General features: G+C 41.4%; 1 protein-coding gene and 1 long non-coding RNA gene across 4 annotated transcripts in view; one reads left to right on the top strand and one right to left on the bottom strand.

The window, feature by feature from the left end:
• Nucleotides 1-251: 251 nt before the first annotated feature.
• Nucleotides 252-17986, bottom strand: LOC310833697. Its single transcript, XR_014558886.1, has 4 exons — nucleotides 17849-17986; nucleotides 16919-17359; nucleotides 9553-9644; nucleotides 252-575 (listed from the first exon to the last, which is right to left on the bottom strand). It is a non-coding gene; the product is annotated as an uncharacterized lncRNA (long non-coding RNA).
• A 512-nt stretch (nucleotides 17987-18498) lies between these two features.
• The window catches only part of NCKAP5 (NCK associated protein 5), a 610895-nt gene continuing 607568 nt past the window's right edge, over nucleotides 18499-21825 (top strand). For 2 of the 3 annotated variants that reach the window (XM_083703010.1, XM_083703011.1), the window contains exon 1: nucleotides 18516-18639. The gene's annotated coding sequence lies outside the window, so the exon portion shown is untranslated. Of the gene's footprint in view, nucleotides 18640-21825 lie in introns of all 3 variants that reach the window. The other variant, XM_083703012.1, reaches the window with a different exon arrangement.

Here is a 21825-nt window from a genome sequence, read left to right as displayed (position 1 = left end):
TTCTGTTCATATTAAATTTCTCTGGGTGTGTAATTTTATTTTTATGCTGCCTTGCCATAGTTCAAACCATGCTTGAGGCAGCGTAACATGAAAAAATACATCATTACAACAAAAGTAGTCATAAGCAATAAACAAAACATAACAAATATACAACCAATCTGAACAATTTCCACATAAGATCTAAAATAAATATACAAAATAATAATAATGACAACAATTCCACCCCAATCTCAACCCCGCCTAAACAATCCCCCAATGCAATACCCTCAGCTTTATAGCTGCAATTGGGGCCCTGCTCTTCCAGGCCAGGGTGAAAAAAGGCTTGCAAAGCAGGAATTAGGTCTTCCAGAACTTGCATCCAAGATGCATGTCTCTGACTCTCTGGGTGTGCCAGGTTCATTCTCTTAGTCAACATAGCTAGGCTGCCTCATAACTGGAATAAAGGTTAGTGCTCTGTTAAATCTTTGCTGTGTTGTCCTGACTCTGATGACAGACTTCCTGTAAGCTGAGCTACATCAAAATTTATTACCCTTTGCCCAAACGTAAGACAGAAATATTATGCACATCATGGTCTCCTGTGGTGGGCAAAGACATGGATGGAATTATGATCTCTTTGATTGGACAGCCACGTGCTTAAATGTCCATACATGTAGAAATCTACAGGCCACGCGTAGCTTAGCCGTTAACTTCTACATTACACAATTAGATGTCTAGTGCATAAGTTGTGAAGTCTTTATTTCAAATCTTATATTGGCTATGCTCTTAAACAAGGGACACTATTTATCAGCCTCTCATCTGGAATATATGGATGATAATATGGGTTTGCCGGCTGGGGACACTGGGATGGTGTATGTGATATGTTATGAAACCTTAAGAGAAGTGCTGAAAATTGTTATGAGTTGTGGGTGGCAGACCACTACCCCCTCCAATCTCTACATTCAGTGAAGGGTTAGAATTTGAACAACCTCATAAACTCATGAATTTAGCAAGGGCTGGAAATAATACAGGCTAGCTTCCTCATGAGGCCAGCCTGGGTGAGCTCGCTGAGGGTGGGTCATTGAAGAAACAAAAAGCTGACAATAGCCTAGTTTGTTTAATAATGATAAGCCATTGACAAAATATAAGACCCCAGTAGTTTTGGGGTAGGATTATCTTTGCCTTTTGCAATCTTTTACAGAAGATGCCAGGGTGACCGGGGGGGGGGGGGGGGTGTTTGCTGGAAGTAGAAGGGGAGTAGTTGTTTTTCTGCAAATGTTGCTGGAAAGGAGGAAGTGGGCAGAACTCCATGTGGGGACTGAGGGACAGCAGCCATACTGGCTGGTTTGAGCAGGCTGTTAAAGAGATACAGGGGGATGGTGCTTAGGATGCCCCTGAATCCAATGCTGCGCTGCTGGAAAGCACAAACCCCTCTTAGGATGTGAATGCCCCACAATCCCTCCATCTAGGTTCAGGTTGTATATATGTATAAAGGAAGCATATATCATAAAGGCACCACCGCCTCTGTTGTGCCTCCTTGTCCCAAAAGGAGACACAGTTCCTGGTGTTCTTAAGGGGGAATTCTGAGGCCTAAGGGGGTTCTTTCTCACTATCTCTATCAATATAACTTTTAAGCCAAGCAGGAATTACATTTCTTTGTGTGTGTTTTTGCATTATGCACATGTTTATGCCACTTGGCATGATGACTTTTTATTTTTAGACGTAGCTTCCTATAGAACAGACTGAACCCAAAATGAGTTCAGAAGCACACCTGGATTTGCTCTACAGACCTGCATATAAATATCCAGTAAACTGATTACATTTGGAGACAATACACTTAAGAAAATATAATGCCCTGTGCATTGGAGAAGCAGGTTAATATTAGCTGATTTATATAGCATACTAAATTGAAACAGCATTTCCCACAGACAAATAACAGGCATATGGAATAAGAGAAACAGTGATGGCATATTAGGGTAATTTTATACAGACTAGGTTGTGTTGAATAAAATGTGCAGTGGTGGTGGCTGGTGCCCATTGGGACAGTAGAGTGGAAAGCAGGGACACCAACAATAGGGGTGCATTCAGAAGGTTATAGCCATGATAGTTTTCCTGATTATTATGCTAGCACCTTTGTCCCAGTTTCAAATGCTCAGAGTTGTCTACACCCAGAAAGATGTCTCTCCATTCAGGCAAACAGGAGGCATTACCACAGTTCAAAGACATGTGTGGCCAGGCAAAAACACTTGAGGGGCATGGAGAAAGCCTGAAGAGCTGTATTCAGGCTCCCAGGGCAGGAGATTCCCCACCCCTAGTTCCACTGAAGTTTTGTTTATCATTAAAGTTGTTGTTCTTGGCTATGCTCCTCTTGGCTTGTGTCCTGGGAGAATATATAACACATTGCACAACTCTATAATTGTAGAAATACCCCCCTTTGCAACTAGGCAATAGAAGATTTCTTTTTCTTTTTTAGGTGGCCAAAGTAACCAGGAAGTTAATGACATTCTTTACATATAGCACTTTTTAATTGGCCAGGTGCAGAATGGGAGCTTTAAGTTTCCTTTGAGATACTGCCAAGGCAGAATATAAGAACAGATGAACCCATGATCTGTTCAGGTACGACAATTTTTAATGGTTTTTGTGCGTGCATAAAATCTGTCAGTAAATATATTTAGGAGTTAAGGAGTAGAAGTGTTGTTGAGTGTTTTGAAAGCAGAGGCAGATGGAAAGTGAATCTCAGAGGAACAGTTGTCATCTTTAAATTGGCAACACCACTGAGGAACCTGGAAGGATTGCAGGCTGAGGGGACAATTTTACCTGTGTTTCAGATCAGCTCTGCTCTTTCTATAGCCATGATGGCATTGTGAACACAATAGGACTGAGTTCATCCCAGGGTTGCGGGCAAAGATGACAGCATTGAAAATGAACCCAATAAAGTGAAGTTTCATTCTATTGAGAGCTGAGTGATTGCAGTTTGGGAGAAGAATTATGAGGTTTGTTTATTTTGGTGGCAGCGTAACTTCTTTTTTTCTTCTCCAACAGAAAAGCTTTGTTATAATTAAGCCAAGAGGGAGGATTCTGTTTTAGTGATGCAGAACTCAACACAGAGAGTTGATTTAGATTCCCTGCAAGAAGGATTTGCTGCTGTTAGATCAGTTAACACTCTGCTCGGCAACCCTTCAAAGCAGAGATCAAACATCAATTTGTAAAATTAAGAAAAGTGGCATAGAAAGAAAACGTGTAAAGTTGCATGCAGGTGGGAAACCTTTTCTGTGTGTGTGAAATCAGTGCTATTGACCTTGGGCCACCTTTTGTGCTCTGACAACTGAGAGAGAATAGGGTTTCCAGTTTCATGTGCGGACAATGGTAAGTTATAATATTTATTCTTCTCCCATTAAAACTTTCATATTCTGATTCTGCACATGAAGCTGCTGTTAAAAACAAGAACCACACCATCCATACCACCCCGCTCATCTGTAAGTTTTAAGTAAGAAGTACATGAACTGGCTCGATGTGAACAGGCATTATCATCACAATTGCAATATAAGAAATTAATCTCATTTTATACATTCATTCATTATTTCATTCCTTACTGCATAACACAGTTCTTTGAAGAATCCAACCCTCAATTTAATTATACTGGATTGAAGGACACAAGGAGGGAGGTAGTCTCATATATAAAACACCAATAGTGCTATTCTCCCATCCAAATTTCTCAATAGTTAATAACACATGACATTCAAGGCAGCAACTCCAGAGACACCAGTGTGGCAACTGGAACATATATTTACAGCTGAGCTCCTCTGGTTCAGTGGCTATTATTATATTTGTACCTGAGAGACTTGAGCTGTAATCCAGCTCAGCAGCTGAGCAGACTTGAGAAAATCACTAAGAGTGTGATTCAACCAAAATAAAGCACTTCTAAGTATCACTGTTAATGTGATAGAGCTAAGCATGTGCTTACATTTGACTGAATAGTGCCCTGTGAATGTAATCCACAACTAACACCTCTGGAAAAATCCTGGAGACTCCCATGGGAATTTCATGGTACCTGGATCACAAGTCACACCTGAGTCTAAGTTCTCTATAAAACAAGGATGGAAAACATAAAACAAGGATGGACAATCAAATCTTTATTTTTGTTTGCGGGGAAGTTATTCTATCAAAAGGGAGGAAGTTATTTTTGTTTAACTTCCTCCCTTTTGATAGAAGTGGATGAAATTTGCAGGCATGTTATCCCCACCCAAATAGATAAATTAAAGGCAGATAGGTCCAGGGATATTTGTAGCGTGTGTGTGTGTGTGTGTGTGTGTGTGTGTTGTAAAAAGGACAGAATAATCTGAAATTTGCTACAAGTTTCCACTTCAGAGGGCGTATATCCTACCAAATTTCAGAAGGTCCCCCAGTGGTTTTCTCACAAGGGCAGCCATTTCTTCATTTCCCCACCCCCTTAACTATTAGGAAATTTTCAAATGGCCATAACTCCACTCCAATCCTTTGATAGAAGTGGATGAAATTTGTAGGCATTGTAGCAGTTAAGATGTGTTGGTGGTTATGGTTTAACTTCCCATGGGCGGTTTGGAATTTAAATATTTCCTTTTCAGGCCCGGAAAAGACTCAATATGGAGGCCGAATGGCCAAAGTATTGGGAAATATTAGAAAAAGATGGAGATAATTGGAAATTGCAGAGTTTGGAGAAAATGAAAGACAAAGTGCGAGATTGGCTACATTACGCTCAGATTAAAGAAGTTTTTAAACTTGACAAAAAGTTAGGATTCCAGGTGGAAAAATCGAAGTTGGAAATGGAATTGTTAGAGCCTAAGACTAAGGTACTTTCAAGAATGTATAACTTGCTGTTAAAATGGAACACACAAGATGAAACGGTCCAATTGGCTATGATAAAGTGGGCACAGGACATTGGGCATAATATCATGTTTGAGGACTGGGAAAGGTTGTGGACCATGGGGTTGAACTTCACTGCATGTAATGCTTTGAAAGAAAATGTTATGAAAATGATATATAGATGGTACATGGCCCGAGTCAAACTTGCAAAAATATACCATTTGTCTGATAACAAATGTTGGAAATGTAAAGAAAATGAAGGAACGTTCTTTCACCTCTGGTGGACTTGCCCTAGAGTGAAGGCTTTCTGGGAAATGATATATAATGAGCTGAAAAAGGTATTTAAGTATACCTTTCCTAAGAAACCAGAGGCCTTTCTTCTGGGCATTGTCGGCCAGAGGGTGTTAAAGAAGGACCGAACATTCTTTATGTATGCAACAACAGCAGCAAGGATACTTGTCGCCAAGCACTGGAAAACCCAAGATTTACCCACACTGGAAGAATGGCAGATGCAACTGATAGACTACATGGAACTGGCCGAGATGACCGGCAGAATCCGAGACCTGGGAGAGGAGACGGTAGAAGAAGATTGGAAGAAATTTAAGACCTACCTACAGAAACATTGTAAATTGTATGAATGTTAAGAAGGATGCTAGATTATAAATAACTTGGCACCATTAAGTTAGGTGAAGTGATATATGAAGATAAGTTAAATTTAAGAAAAGACAAATTTTGATAATTATTAGGCTAAATTTAAATTTTTAAGGTTTGAATAAATGATATCGAAAATTTGAGACACAACGTTGGAAATTTAGATAATAAGAATGGAAATAAGGTGATAAATTGCTGGTTAGATATTTATAAATTAGGAACGCAGGAGCGGGAGATGCGAGGGAGTCCAAAGAAGTTAAGAAAATATGTCATGATATGTGTTATCTTGTTTCTTTATTTGTATTGTAATTTATAAAAAAAACACCTTCAATAAATATTTATTAAAAAAAAATATTTCCTTTTCAGAACACAGAGAAGGACATGCTTGTGAAAATAGAAGAGGTGGGGAAAGTGTCCAATCATTTCTAGTATTTTACATTTTGTGGGGCAGAGATCGAAAGAGCAAGATTGAAATTGCATGTCTTGGCAGCCTCAGACAGAAGAAGAGGAATCATAGAATTGTAGAGTTGTAAGGTATCACAGGGGGACGCAGGTGGCGCTGTGGGTTAAAGCCTCAGCGCCTAGGACTTGCCGATCGAAAGGTCGGCGGTTCAAATCCCTGCGGCGGGGTGCGCTCACGCTGCTCGGTCCCAGCGCCTGCCAACCTAGCAGTTCGAAAGCACCTCCGGGTGCAAGTAGATAAATAGGGACCGCTTACCAGCGGGAAGGTAAACGGCGTTTCCGTGTGCGGCTCTGGCTTGCCAGAGCAGCGATGTCACGCTGGCCACGTGACCCGGAAGTGTCTCCGGACAGCGCTGGCCCCTGGCCTCTTGAGTGAGATGGGCGCACAACCCCAGAGTCTGTCAAGATTGGCCCGTACGGGCAGGGGTACCTTTACCTTTACTAAGGTATCACAAAGGTCATCTAGTCCAACCTCATGCAATACAGCAATATTTGGCCCAATATGGGGCTTGAACCCACAATCCTAAAATTAAGAGTCTCATGCTCTACCAGCTGAGCTACCAAAGAAGGAAGAAAAGGAGCAGGTGGGGATAGGGGCTGTAAGACTGACACCCAAAGGTAGAGGAGTGAGGTGGGAAGAAGAGATGCTCTCTCCTCTGCCCTTCCTGTGGATTGAGATCCACATCAAGGAGGTGGGAGGACTTTGACCAGCCAGAGGTAAGGGCTGCCTGCCTATAAGTGGTAGGGAAGCTACTATTGCAGATTTGCCCCACTTGGCAACCCACCCCTGCCTCTGTCTAATGCATTTTTCATACTTTACAGTTAAAAGAAACAAAACCATTGATACCCTGCTGCTTTGTGGTTTGGTTTGAAATTTTATATATACTGTAATAGTTACAGCACCCAAACAGATAGTGGTGGTTTAGGAGAGAAGAACAGGATGAAGGTTACTGTAATCTTAGATAAATAAGATCTATGTGAATAGATAATGGGTTTAAAAACACAATGCTAAACTTGTTTACTTGGAAATAAGTACCACTGAGTTCAGAGGAGCTTACTCCCCAGCAAGTATGCATTGGATAGCTGTTAAACTACAAAACTGCATATCTTTCTTTCATGAAACAAAAACAAAAAAATGCTGAGTATACTATGACAATTAGTGCTTCCATCAGAGAAAGCACAGATTTTGTTGTAGAGGAAATCAACATTCTCTTATAAACTGCACTTAATATTCTGTTTGGGCACCTATTTGACCAAAAAAAACAAAAACAAAAAACAAAAAAACAAACAAATACCATTTAGCGTAGGCCTGGAAATGCAGGGATAAAAGGAAATCCTCACCAGGGGATTAATTTATTATTGTTGGTGGTTCTACTGTTATTTGTAAATTAAGGGACAGCAACAAGAAGGAAGTGAGATAAGGCACAGTGTCTTGGTTCATGAGCAGTAACAAGTAAGAACGCATTAAATAATAATTATTTTTTTTAAATTAGACAAAATTTTACTATCTCAGAATTTACGGGAAATGTACACACATGAATAAGAGTAAGCAAGACATGTAAAAACATGCTTTGGAAACCCTGATTACATTATCAGAGATTGTGCCATCCTCTTTTTCAGGGCTGCATTGGAATGAGGTCCATTGAGAAAATGGTTTATGTGAATTCATAATGTGTCACTGAGAACACTTGGTGCTCAGTTTTAAGCAACTAAAAACACCTGAATGACCTAACAATCACTACACCACTTCACTGGAGTAATAACGTCTTCCTGAGCTTCGTCCAGTTATATCCTGAAGCCTGAAACCCCCTTTCTAGAAGTTAACAGAAGTGATAATATTTTATGTCTCAGTGTTTATTCTTGAGATGGGACATCATGTCAGCTTTGGCTTTAAAGTAAACTCTCTCATCAAGCAGCATACCAATTTAACCTCAAGTAAATTTGATTTAACAACATGCTACAAAGAGGTCAACGGTGAATGAACATCCAGATGAAATACGAGTAACAACAGAAGCAAATGGGGGGAAAGCTTTGCTGCAGAGTCTTTTCATGGCTCTCTTGGTATATTACTATGAATAATTTCATCAGATTTCCTTCCTACACTGTTTTAGGCAGTGGTAGAATACACCTAGTGGTTAGAACACTTGAATTTTATCTAATATTCTGAGATTGGGAAGCAGCATCAAATCACAATTTACAATCACAAAATACTATATAAACTTCAGCAAGGACATTGCCAACCTTTTTGGACAAATATAGCCAGTGGTGGATTTATAAAGGTGTGGGCAGTCCCCTCCCCCCGCCCTGGGCGCTGAGCCGAGGAGGCACAAGATAATGATGAATTAAAAAGGAACAATGAATTAAAAAGGAATTACAGTGGTACCTCGGGTCACAGACGCTTTAGGTTACAGATGCTTCAGGTTACAGACTCCGCTAACCCAGAAATAGTACCTCGGGTTAAGAACTTTGCTTCAGGATGAGAACAGAAATTGTGTGGCGGTGGCAGCAGCAGCAGGAGGCCCCATTAGCTAAAGTGGTGCCTCAAGTTAAGAACAGTTTCAGGTTAAGAACGGACCTCCGGAACGAATTAAGTTCTTAACCCGAGGTACCACTGTATTGTGAAAATAAGATGGGGGGGGGCAATTTTGTCCTCACTCAGGGAGCTGTATTACCAAAGTTTGCCGTGGCAGGTAACCTTGTGGTTAGCCTTGTGAGAAGCCAATGAATATGGAGCATCTGCCTAGAACAGGGATTGTCAACCTGCTGCCCATAGTCACCAGTACTCCCTCTGACATCCATGGAAAGTTTCAGCAAATATCCACTCAGAAATCCACCATATATGATATGTGGGAGACCATCTGCACCATTTTAGTCTCTTTTTATGCTGTTTTCAATGTGGCAGTCACACACAACACAGCAGCCATTTTGTGCTAGGTGCCAATAGCACTATCTCAAAATTCCAAGTGTGCCCGCTGCCAGGGAGCTGAAAAGCACTCTATTAATACTATTTTCTGGTCTCAGCTCTATAGGTAGGACCATAACCACTCTAACAACGTGTCCCCACACAGCTGGTTCAGGAGTATCTCATAGTCAGTGGTAACAAAAGGTGTAGGGAACGAGAAGATGGAATAAGGTTGCATGCTGCTGATCCCACTCTAAACAAAATGGAATCCATCAGGACAAGCAAGCCTGATTCAGTTCCCTGACCAAGCCTGAAACAAAACTGGAATGAGTCTAGATAATCCATATCATCTACAGAAGTCTGCAGTTGCCCCACCTTGACCCTCTCCACCAACTTCAACTTCAATAAAAGGGGTGGGGACTCACAGGCAAAGCACCAAGTGCAGACCCTCTAAGCCCATCCCAAGATGAAGCCTGGACTGGTGCTATCTGGGTGGGCACATCTGAGTTAAGTCAGATGCACTTAGTTTACCCACTGAGGTTTCACCAGCTCAGTTCTTTCTTCATTCATGATCAAATTGTGGATCACCATGGTCTTATTTTGGACTGGCCTGATGTTATGTGACAGCACTGCCAGATCGGAGGGCTCAGTGGATAAACAAATAGGTTTTTCAATACTGGGAGACTGAATGGTTAATAATTGTAGGAGATACCACCTACCTTCCTGAGGCTGCATGGGACAGAAGAACCGCTGGTTGTTGTTTGTGTCTAGATGGCTGACTGCTCTTAGAGGTTCTGACCTTGATTGTGATCTACATTAAAATAAATGGTTAAGTCCTGTTAGAAAGTAGCCTGGAAGCTCCTGACTTTCTACCACAGTAGCTACCACAGTGATGCTTCAAAGAAGTATTTCAAAGGACAATGCCATAAGTGTTTGCAAGAGAAAGCTATAATGGAGGTAGAAAAACAGGAGCTTAGTTAGAATTTCTTCCTGTGCTTTAGTTCCCATTTTCCTTCTTGCACTTTAGCTTTTTCTTGCTGTTCCAACAGTATGACATACACGTTAGAATTATATTTTGACTATGCCCCCAAATGTTTGACATTTTAAATGTTAATCTGCACAGTAATCAAGACAGGGTGTTTTATTTGTCAAAATACCTACCTTAAACTTCAAAGGTTTTGCCTCTAAATACCGAAGCAATCAGTGCACACATTAAATAAAGGTCAAAAGCTAGGTTTACCATAGGCATTTATATTGCACCATAAATTCATTTCACAAACTATGATATACATTAGGTGGTTAACCTGGGGCCCTGGATCTTGCAGTCCTTGCAAAACAAATGGTAAGGAGTTTATTGAGAAAAAGGTAGTGGAAAACTTCTTTGCAGGTGGCAACAGTGTTGAGATGTATGAAGAGGAGGTAAAAGTAGAACATATCTTTTCAACACAGTTTAAATGGCAGCAAAAGAAAATGCCATTTGTGTCATAAAACAATTAAATGTGGCATGACATTTTGTAGAAGGCAAGGTTCATCATGATAAATTCAGTGTAATGGAATCCTCAGAACTCTGCAAAGGTCATTGGGTATAGTCAACTCTCTGCACTGACAGGCTTCCATAGACTTAAATAATCTATGATCAAATTCAAATGTTTTGTTTTCAACACAACTGCTGCCCCAAACCACAGCCCCTTGAGTAGGGATCTATATGCTTCCTAGAATGTTTAGATGTTATTGCTTCAGAGACCACCAGATTTGGCTTTGGAGTTATTATACTTTGTCCAAACATCAACAGAACCATTGTGTTGTAGTGGATAGACTCCAACTGGAGAGTGTTGGAATGTGTTAGATTCAAGGTCAGCCAAGAAGCTCACTGGGTGACTTTGAGCAAATCATTCCCTTTTATCCTGACCTAACCAGCTTCACAGGTTAGTTGCATGAAGTTAAAATGTAGATAGGAGATAGGGATAGGGTAAAATCTCCAGTTACTCTGCAGTATTCTTTGGCATGTATTGAAATTAGAATACTGTATATTGCTTGCTGTTACATCTTTCTATGTATCAAATTAACTGCTCAAGCTACATCACTACTAATGGATGGGTGCACTGCTCACTTCAGTGTTGATCGGCTACTATTTAATGAAGACTAACTTATGAAAAATTTATTCCAGAGTGCTCAGTTTATTGATGAAATGAGTACAAAGCCAGGTTGTAAGGAGCAGCTTTTTTAAAAATAGTTTTCTATAAGTAGTTTACTTTTCATTTAAGGTCTTAATGGAATACAGCCATTTACTTCGGCTGTTCCAAGGCACGGGTTGATGGGACATACTAAATAAGGAACAGTGAAGACAACAGGAACAGTGTAGGTTACAAAATTTGAAGCAGAGTTGAAAGCTATGTCAAGATATTATCAAACTGCAGAATACAATCATCATGAAGAGGAGAAACCAGAGTTCTAAAGAACATCAGAAACCAAAAAAGGGGAGCGGGGATAAAAGTTACAAATTTTGTAAACCACTTTGAGGGTTTTTTGTTTGTTTGTTTTTTACAATCAAGCAGTGTGTGAATTTTATGAAATAAATTAAAAATATGTTTTGCAGCCATCAAGTTCTGTAGCATAACTTAGCTGCTTTGTTCATTAATCAGAATCTATCAACAGCTCCAACTCTCCATCACAACCAGTAAGGGAGGAAGCAAAAACTTGCAGGAAGCCATAAACTGGAAGACTGGCTTTCAAGGCTTCTAGTACAGCACGTGGAACTTTCCCTAACAGTGTGGTATTAGTCCTCAGAATGTCTGCATGCCATTAGAAACTGATAAAGATTTGGCTCCTTTTCAAGCTGCTGAAAAGCTTAAGATCAATATCTTATGGTTTATCTGAAGGTGATTAAAACAAATAAGCCTTATGCAGCACTTTTTATTGATCTCCTTCAGGCCCTTCAATCAACATCACCGAGAAAAACGGTTAAGAGCTTGTGAGATACATTAATATTCTGGAAAGACAGTGTTATTGTTAAAGAGTTCAGTCAGTGGCAAGATCTCTTATTTTCATAGCGGAATGGCAGGCTGTTCTTTGTTGCTCTCCTTGAATTTGATTTGAGTGGGATCGCAACTGTAAAAGTGTTGTTGGCAGTGGGGTAAACAGAATTTTTCTTCAGGAGCTAACAGACATCTAATTACTTCAGGTAGCAAATCTGCCCTTGAAACCAGTGTGTTGTGATGCGTGATTTGGAGAATGTGGAGAGAGACAATATTTTCTCTGCACTCTTGTAATGGTACAATTCAGGGTTACACGAGGACTGCTTGCCTCTTCCCCTGATGTGCAGCGGTTGCGGCCTGATGCTGGGCACAGTGACTCTGGGGGTGGGGTGGGGGTGCTGGTTTCCCGTGAGACCAGGAAGGATGTTATTTCCTCCTCCAGTGGTCACAGGGGCTTCCATTGACTCATCCATGGTTCTGACTAATCATAGGCGGGCCAGGGGGAGATCACCTTAATACAGTGGTACCTAGGGTTAAGTACTTAATTCGTTCCGGAGGTCCGTACTTAACCTGAAACTGTTCTTAACCTGAAGCACCACTTTAGCTAATGGGGCCTCCCACTGCTGCTATGCCGCCGGAGCACAATTTCTGTTCTCATCCTGAAACAAAGTTCTTAAGCCGAGGTACTATTTCTGGGGTAGCAGAGTCTGTAACCTGAAGCGTATGTAACCTGAAGTGTATGTAACCTGAGGTACCACTGTATGGTATATGTAAGGAAGATAATGGATGACTGATGAAGAACCCTGCATGACAGGCAGGGAACGGATGAACTCCCAGGCTGGGAGTACAGATGGAAGTTTCCAAGTTGAGAGCTGGAAGGGTCTGCCCCCTTTTGTGTGAGACAAGAGTTAAGATCTACCCCTGATAGAGGGGCTCTGCATATTATTTCTCTCTCTCTCTCTCTCTTTTCTTTTCCCTCCTATTTTCTTTCTTTCTTTCTTTCTTTCTTTCTTTCTTTCTTTCTTATTTTTCCCCTTCTTTCATTCTCTATTTTTGTTTAGATTTTTTTGGATTTTATTGTATCATATGTTCAAAGCTTTCAATAAAAAAAACAGATTAAAAAAGAAAAGATATACACCAAGAGGAGATCCTTAACCTGGGATTAATCCTGCTCAGTAATCAACCAGAAGTTGGGTTGGGTGATTCTGGATATACAACCATTGCCTACGCCAAGAGTTTCTTACATTTGTAATCAATAAAGTTGTAGCCTATTTTATCCCAAAGCGATTGCCCTGTGATTATTTCATCTTCCCATGTTAGCCCCCAACTGCTTGCAGCCTCACTGCACCTGAGCCCTCAATGAAATCAACTGGAACAGATAATAGACAAGATGGATAAAATAAAATAACTGAATGGAGAGTGTCCAGAAGAGAGTGACCAAGATGGTGAGACTGTGTCTCTAGGTATGAAGGGAAAGGAGGGGAATAGGAATGGAAGCAGGTCCTTTTTATGTGCCCCTGCCCATGGATGCCCAACAGTGGGGTAACTGGATACCCCAGTACAGGAACCTTTGCTCTGATCCAGCAACATTCTTGTTTCCTTCTGTAGCCTTGAGTGCAAGTAAATAACAACATGCATAAGGAACAATACTTTCATGTCCTTTCTCTCTGACTAAATCATTCATTGTTATGACCCTACATAGAAAACAGCAACTCACGTCATAGATGAATTCTGACCATGGCAAATTGTTTTTGTTTAGCTAGGAAGTGACAGTCAAGGTATCAATCCCAACAAACCCACTCTTCTAGTAACGTAAGCTGAGTTTTGGCTATAAAATACAACCACCTAGGCACCTCTCTATATAATGGTGGAATGACCGTGAGCAAGCCTTAAGCAGGAATACAGCACCATGGACCTTTCATCCTCCAGGAACAACTGATACCAAGTTCCTAAAAAAACCAAACCGAGTTTCACTGTTACACTTAACACAAGCCAGTGACCATAAACCCTGAAAAGGCTGAGGAGCAATGAGTTCAGTTCTTATTTCGAGAGTTTTCTGAATGCCACCTAAATCCCACTGCTGATTTTGAAGCAAATGGGTTGGTGGAATTGTAACTAGAGACTGAGAAACATGATTAGTGAAGAAATCTATCGTTGGAAGAGCATACATTATTCACTACAGTGTCACACCTTTTAGAAACTGAGAGAACTGAAGTAACAAGATAGTAAACAGCAGTGTAGAATCACCAGACATGGATAGCAAAAGCAGAGAAATACAATCTGTGGGCAGAGATGTGCCAATTAACCATCTCCCTTGTGAATTTTTAAAAATACCCTTCCTATACTTATTTTAAAGTTCCTCAAAAATTCCTGCAGGTGTTTCATCTGAGCAGTACCCTTCAAATCCACAAACTGAATTTTATGTTAGGTGAAATTCAGAGGCTTTTCTCCTGGTAGGCTTATGTTTATACCAGTTACACGGGAACCTTTGGGACTGCAACTCCCATAATCCCTGACTACTGGCAATGCTGCCTGGGGCTGATGGGAGTTTGAGTCCAACAAACATAGGGAGGACCACAGTTTCTCCACCCACCTGATGTATACCTTTCTTCCTTCTCCTAATATATTTATTTATTATTTATTTCAACTGTTTCTAAGTAGTACACATAAAGATTGCAAAAAGCATACAATACATAAGATCAATGGAAATTAACCAAAAGAACATAATTACCTAAATTTACGCTATGTCTTTCTGATACAGGACAGAAAGGGTTGTCAAACAAACTAGCAAAAGAAATGGACCTAGCCAGAAGTTGATAAGGGATTGTTTGTTTTAACAGGCCATTTAACTAAAAAGCACATTTTAAAGTCAAACTATATGTGATGCAAATGCTCTGTGTTTACAGTTTCCAGTGGCTGTCTTTCTGAAAAACATTGGTGGGGCAGAGCCTGATTTAGGGTCTGGGGCTATAGCACAGGTTACATGCTGTGCTCCAGTCTGGTTCCCTGTCTTAAATTCCACACACATCTGCATATATTTTTTTTTATGTATGGACAAAAGCTCTTATAACAGTGAGTTTCCATCTTTGTGGCTTGCTGTAGATTTGGAGGTGAGCAATGTGACGTAAGTCAGGGAATATGCATTGAGCTACACCCCTGTCACCAATGTCATGGCTCTGCTCCAAATCTACCACTAAACTAGCTTTCATGTTGCATTGTGTTGACACCAAGATGAATAGATTTTGTCATGACCTCCTTGACCTATTAAAAATAACAATGGGCTTTGATGCTGGAGCTGCCCCAAACTGCCCTTGGCTCCAACCCAGACCTGCTCTGCTTTCCACAGCCTCACCCAGACAGTTTTACCTGCAGGCCTCACCCAAGTACCCCAGTGAAGATCTTATCTCAAGGCATAACAGGCAGAGTGTTAAGTAAAAGTCACTTCTGAGTCTGCAGCATGATTCTGAACACAGAACTGTAGAAATAGTCACAGGCCTTTACAGTTCATGGGCTTTCCTAGGAGCTTGTTTGCAGATAATGTATATATGATGCTGTAATGCTTGTGAAGTTAGAATAGTTGAAGCACCACATAATTCAATTATCAGCATGCTTCTGCCGAAGGTACTTCTAAGAGACAGTGCCACCTTCAGTCTTAATAAACAATACTACCAAAGGAGACTGCAGTTTTATGCCCACTTTCTTTAGAGAAAGTACTTGCAGAGGACTGTACTGTACAAAAGGGGGAAATAATAAGTAATAAAAATAAAGACAATAAACAATGCATTGGGGCAAAAGGAGGGGAAAACTCAGATGGTCTTTGTCTGTGGAAGATAGAGGTTAGTGTAGACACAGCCTTCCAGTGGTTTGGAAGAGAATAGACGCTCATTTAAAATCTGAATTCTGTCCTCCCCCCCTGTCAGGGGTGCCAACTTGAATAAAATATTGCGGGGGGGGGGGGGGAGATAAGCCCTGTCCCACATAATCAATGACAAGACATGGTGCGCACACAGTCTGAATAGCAATGCCCATCCTATAGTCTTCTAATAGGATTCTCACAAAAGGGAAAGCATCTGGTTGGCCACTGTAAGAACAGGATTCTGGACTAGATGGGGCATTTTGCTCTGACCTGCAGGGCTCTTCTTATGCTCTCAAGCGGCCAAACCCACTGTGCCCCTGCAGCCCCCCAATGTAAATTGATTGCTTCTTTCCTCTTCAATTTGGCTCCAAGAGTGAATTTTCTATTACTGTTGCCTCACAGTAGAATTCTTGGCTAATAAAAGCCAAAATGAGGAAGTACTAGATCTATGGTTCAGGATCATTAATAACTCAGGAAGTGCCTTGGCTTTGCAGTTTAATATATTGGAATGACTCACATTAATAAATTTTACTTAAAATAATTTGCTTCTTGTGGCACCCTTTTTGGCCCATGATCTCTGAGTCCTTTGCAAGCAGAAAGCCAAAGAACAGAAAAGTATTAGGCATAAAGTGAATAATGAACCCTTCTCCCATTTTCTTTAGATGGGATGGGGAAAAAATTAACAAGCAATTTACACTGATGTAGACCCATGAACTTTAATGGGTAACATCAGTGCCAATGCCCAATCAACCTTCCTCCCAAATGATTAACATTTCCCATGCTTCACTGGCAGATATTAATACCAAGGATTTCATTTTTAGCTCCCTTTTAAACTGGAGTAAATCCTGACTATAGTATGGTATACTACAAGGATAATAAACCTGTGGTCTTCATATGCTCCTGGACTACATCTCTCATCATTCCTGATCTTTTGCCATACAGGCTGGTGCTGATGTGAGTTGGAGTCCAACATCTGGAGGTGCACAGGTTCCTCATCCCTGAGGAACTAGCTGTAGGTATATTTGCTAATTCCATAAGAGCTATTGAAAACTTGGAGTTGTCTATTTGATCCTGAATGATCCGAATCAGGTTGGATACATCAGATAAGTCTGCACAAGACACAGATATATATCTTATGGAAACCAGCAGTAATTGACAAGGTGATAGGTATAAAGGCAGTGGCTCTCATTTGGTTAGAACTGCTACTACTACCACCGCTACCGCTACCGCTACTACTAGACTCAGGATACTGACCATTTCCATCCCAAGATCTGGTTCAGCAGCAGATGTGTTGTTCTTTTCCTTTAAACCGAAGCATGAATTGTGGGCGCATAGTTTCAAATTACAGTGATCTGCTGCAATCTTGGTAGCTGCTGAGTCAGGTATATATTGCATCCATCACGTCCCGAGGAAGCTGCTCTCTGCAGTATATCCCACAGTGTGATTGACTGGTGGATTGATTGAATGACCCTGTCTCACTGTTTCCACTTAACCTCAGCAAAAGTTTGGGTTGTGGGGAAGTAGAGACATGCATTTCACTTTTATTTTCTTTTTGATCAACTGCATCATAGCTTCAAGCCATTTCTGTCAGTCACATGGATGCTGTAGATATTATCTTAGGTAAAGAAATAAGTAGGCAAGCCTATCATACAGGACCATCCGCTCCCCAGTGTGTGATTGATGTATATTGTTTTCCTAAAAAATAAAAAGAAAAGATAAGTTGGAGCTACTTTTATAGGCTATTTTGTTGTCTGATGGACATAACTCCTATTTAGAATTTTTTCAAACACTGAAGAAAAAATACTAATAGCATTTTAATGGGAAAACAAATCAGATATACAAAGGGGTATTATTAACCTGAACACAGTGGTGCTTACTGGAGCATATGATGTTCCTCTTTTAAAAATGATGTGGAAATTGTAAATGTTACTGACATTGTGTGGAGATGCAATCACACTGCTAAGCTTTCAAACCTACCTATATTCATGATACCATACCCTGTGAATTACTATATTAATATGCATTTTTCACTTGGAGTCTGCTAAGTGTCACAGATCAGAACTCATTTTTCTATGGGAATAGTGACAACACTCTAGCTCACACCATACCAAACTGTTTCTGAGGGCTGTGTGGCACAAGATGAACTGCCTTCAGAGCGAAAGGCAGCAGAGTGAAGCAACCTACCTCATCCATGAGGATGGATTGATGAAGTTAGAAATCGGTGGTATTCTAAGGATGCTGGAAGACTTTTGCAAGTTTGGCCTTAGTAAGGAAGGGGAGCAGTAGTGGTAGCATGAAATTGGCCTCCATTTCAGGAAGCAGAACATCTCTGGATAGCACTGCCTCCCTTTGTATAGGGGGCATAAATCTGTGAGGAACACACCCAAATTTATTTCACAGCGAGCTTGTTGCTCTACCACACTTGCTTGGGCCACATGTCCCTTTTCTAGCCTCAAAATCTACTCTTCTATGTCCAGGGAACACAAATGCTTAAGTTCAAATGACTGAGAAGAATTTAAACTGAGCTCTTGGAGGGAGTTCCCCCTTCTATGGCCCTAACTCTATTCTTCCTGTCAGGAGCACAGGACCAAGGCACAACATACTTAAGAAACTTTATGATAGATAATGAAGTGCCTTCATAAACTACTTGGGAGAGAGCAGAGGCGCCGAGTTCCACCCAACGTTGGAGGACGTATTGTTCATGTGTGGCATCACACTCATTGCAGCACATGCCACCAGGCCCAGTCAGGCCCGCCACCACCGCCACAGCGAGGCCTGGCGAGACTCACCACTCCCTGTGAAGCCTGCCGCCATGAGGCCCGTGATGCCCACTGAGGCTTAGCCCTGGGAGGGCTCAGCTCTGTCCCAACAGACTTTCTTTGGGGTGGGTGCGTGAAGACACCTCAGCCCTATGGGAGAAAGCAACAGAGATGAGGCTTATCGAGGAAAGGTGAGTTATTGAAAGAGTAAACACAGTAAGTAAAACTATACCTACTATTTCTCACAGGCCTGTGCAAGAAGGGGTGGGTGCAGCTGGGCCCGCTTGCACCGGGTCTCAGAGACTGAAGCTGTCTGGGGGGCCCTGCTATCTTATGTTAACTGGACTGGCTGCTTTTTTATTTGAGTTAATGACTTTGTTCTAACAAGACTCCTGTCCTGGGCCTCTGCATGGGCCTGCTCTCTCAGAGCAGTTATTGTCTGAGGAAACCCAGGCTAGTACAGTGGTTCCTCAGGTTAAGTACTTAATTGTTCCGGAGGTCTGTACTTAACCTGAAACTGTTCTTAACCTGAAGCACCACTTTAGCTAATGGGACCTCCTGCTGCCGCTGCGCCGCTGGAGCACAATTTCTGTTCTCATCCTGAAGCAAAGTTCTTAAACTGAAGCACTATTTCTGGGTCAGAGGAGTCTGTAACCTGAAGCGTATGTAACCTGTACTTGAAGGCTGACAGGTGTACAAAAGGAGAAGATGAGGTAGGTCTATCCTTCTAGACCTAGAGCGGAGAACCTTTTTTCAGGGCTGCATGTGCTTCTGTGCAACATTCTGGGGTCTACCTGCTAGGGGTGAGTAGGACCAGAGACCAAAAAAAAAAAAAAAAAGTGAGTGAAACAGCAAATGCACTGTATTTACTCGAATCTAATGCTCACCTTTTTGAGGCCAAATTGTGTTGTGAAATTTAAGGCGCACATTAGGTTCAATGGCACATTTACATTTGCCAGCAAATACCTTTTGGGGGAGTTTCAAGGTTCTGAAAATTGAGGTGCACGTTAGATTCGATGGCGCATTAGACTTGAATAAATACAGTAGATTTTACCTTTGTGCACCTGGCAAGATTCTCTGCGCACTCATCTCCCCCATGTTAGGTTCAGAAGGCATTATCAGAATTCAGAGACATATTCCAGCCAGGCAGAAACACTCAAAGATCCCAGCACTTATGGGAAAATGTGACAAAATTTGTTAAAATTAATCAAATGAAACTTTAACACGTGGCATGATAAAACCATGTGGTTTTATCATGACAAGCTATTTGTTGTTTACTGTTGTGACAATTGTTTTCTCAAAATTTATCTTCTGTACCATGAAAATAGATAAAAACAGTATTTTTTAAAAAATGGATAGTGTGATTGAGGGACGGGACTTGGGCAGGTGGTATGGCCTGAAGAGACTCCCAAGGCTCTGGAGGGCCATCTTCAACCTGAGGTTTTCCTACTCCTGTTCTAGTCAGAGGGAAATGCTTTACTTACATGCATAGTAGGGACACAGGTGGCATTGTGGGTTAAACCACAGAGCCTAGGACTTGCCGATCAGAAGGTCGGCGATTCGAATCCCCGCAACGGGGTGAGCTCCCGTTGCTCGGTCCCTGCTCCTGCCAACCTAGCAGTTCAAAAGCACATAAAAGTGCAAGTAGATAAATAGGTACCGCTCCAGCGGGAAGGGAAACGGCATTTCTGTGCTCTGCTCTGATTCTGGCCACATGACCCGGAAGCTGTAGGCCAGCTCCCTCGGCCAATAAAGCGCGATGAGCTCCACAACCCGACTGGACCTAATGGTCAGGGGTCCGTTTACCTTTTTACATGCGTAGTACCCAATGAAAGGCCAGTTGAAATGTTGCACACAGCCCCTGGCTGGGTTCTTAATACCCAGTGAATGGATAGCAGGAGCCCACTTCATGCACTTAGCCTGCCTGGGTACATGAGGGTTGGGAGTTGGCTCCAGTGTTGCCAGATGTGACACCTCCACTTTTGACCTACATGTATTTAGTGCAAAAAGTCTGAAAGGAGGGGGGGTTGCAAGTGTGTTTGCCTGAATGTGTTTACAAGTTGCTTTTTAAGTGGGAACACTGGTAGCGCTAAACATGATAAGGCTGGGGTAGAGTGAGTATTCCTGATGTTGTCAGACATTGAGGTGTGTGGCTCATGTGTGTGCCCCCATCTTTTCTCATCACATATTAAACCTGAATGCTCCAAAAGGGCAAGAATGTTCCCTTGATTTTGCATGTGTCCAATTGACGCGTGATCGTGATGGGGGAGTCCTTTTGGACCCGAAAGAGGGCAGAATGGGGCGTTGGCTTATGTGCACTCTGCCTATGTGTGTGGGGACCAGCAAAGCAACCCTCACGAGAAATGGTCGCTGCCTGTATTTTGTTTCAGTGGGAAGTGAAAATGCATTTTGCCCTAATTAACATTGTCAGATAAAGTGGAAGCCTGTAAGACAAAGATGGGAATGTAGGAACCCAAAATGAAGGTGGGCTGATGCCTTTTAGCAACAACATACTGTGGAATCCTGCTGCCATGTGGCACTTTCTACCATATGTACAAACAACTAGCTTGTCACACATGGTGATGTTCACCCAATTAGCTACTTAGAAATAATAGGTGCCTCATACATTGTTTATGAATGAAGCAAGTTTGATGACAGAGCTTCAAGTGCAGCTTATTTGCCTCAGTGGAATGGAAGTTTCCCAGTATCTGGGAGTAACCTATTGAGAACTGAATGTGAGGAATTTCACCTATGTGTTTATGCCCTAATGTACAGGATTTTACTTGGCTCTTCTAAAAGTTTCTCCATCTTGTCGGAATATGCTTCCAATGAGCCAGGTTCCAAACTAGAGTTAAAATAAAGGATTTCCTTTCAATTTGGCTGTCAGATTTTTCAGACTGCCTGTATTTTCAGTTCTGTGTTGCTAATCCCTTGACTAGGTAATATTAAAGCTTGTCAGATGTATTTGAATGCAGATTTAAAAGCCCATGGCCAAGACATCTCATAACCTCATCCTTTACATTTTTGAAGTCTGTATATATTACTTAGGCATTCTGCTAGTTCTCTTACTGGATTTGAGGGGAGGCAGGGATGGTGGTGGTCCAAGGATTTTATAAATTGCAGTCAAAAATCCCAGAATGCTGGCAGATGCTGAGTACTAGACTTTTAATAGACCAGAACCATTTTTATTTTTTTTGCAAAACACCTCAAACCAGACAGCTGACAAAGCAACATGATGGGCTTGGAATATGGCATTTCTTCAAAAATGTCAGAATATGACAAATGTTAAACTGCTAAAAGTTTGAATCACTATCCCCATATTATGTAGTGCTTCTGGAAAACATTTGTAATGTTACCTTCCAACTTCTATGCTTATGTCAGGCTTCTAACAAACTCTCAGTG

This window comes from Podarcis gaigeae, assembly GCF_964106915.1.
Source record: "Podarcis gaigeae genome assembly, chromosome: 1".
Classification (NCBI taxonomy): domain Eukaryota; kingdom Metazoa; phylum Chordata; class Lepidosauria; order Squamata; family Lacertidae; genus Podarcis; species Podarcis gaigeae.
The sequence above is the reverse complement of the archived record's forward strand: the minus strand, read 5'-3'. Positions and strand labels throughout refer to the sequence as shown.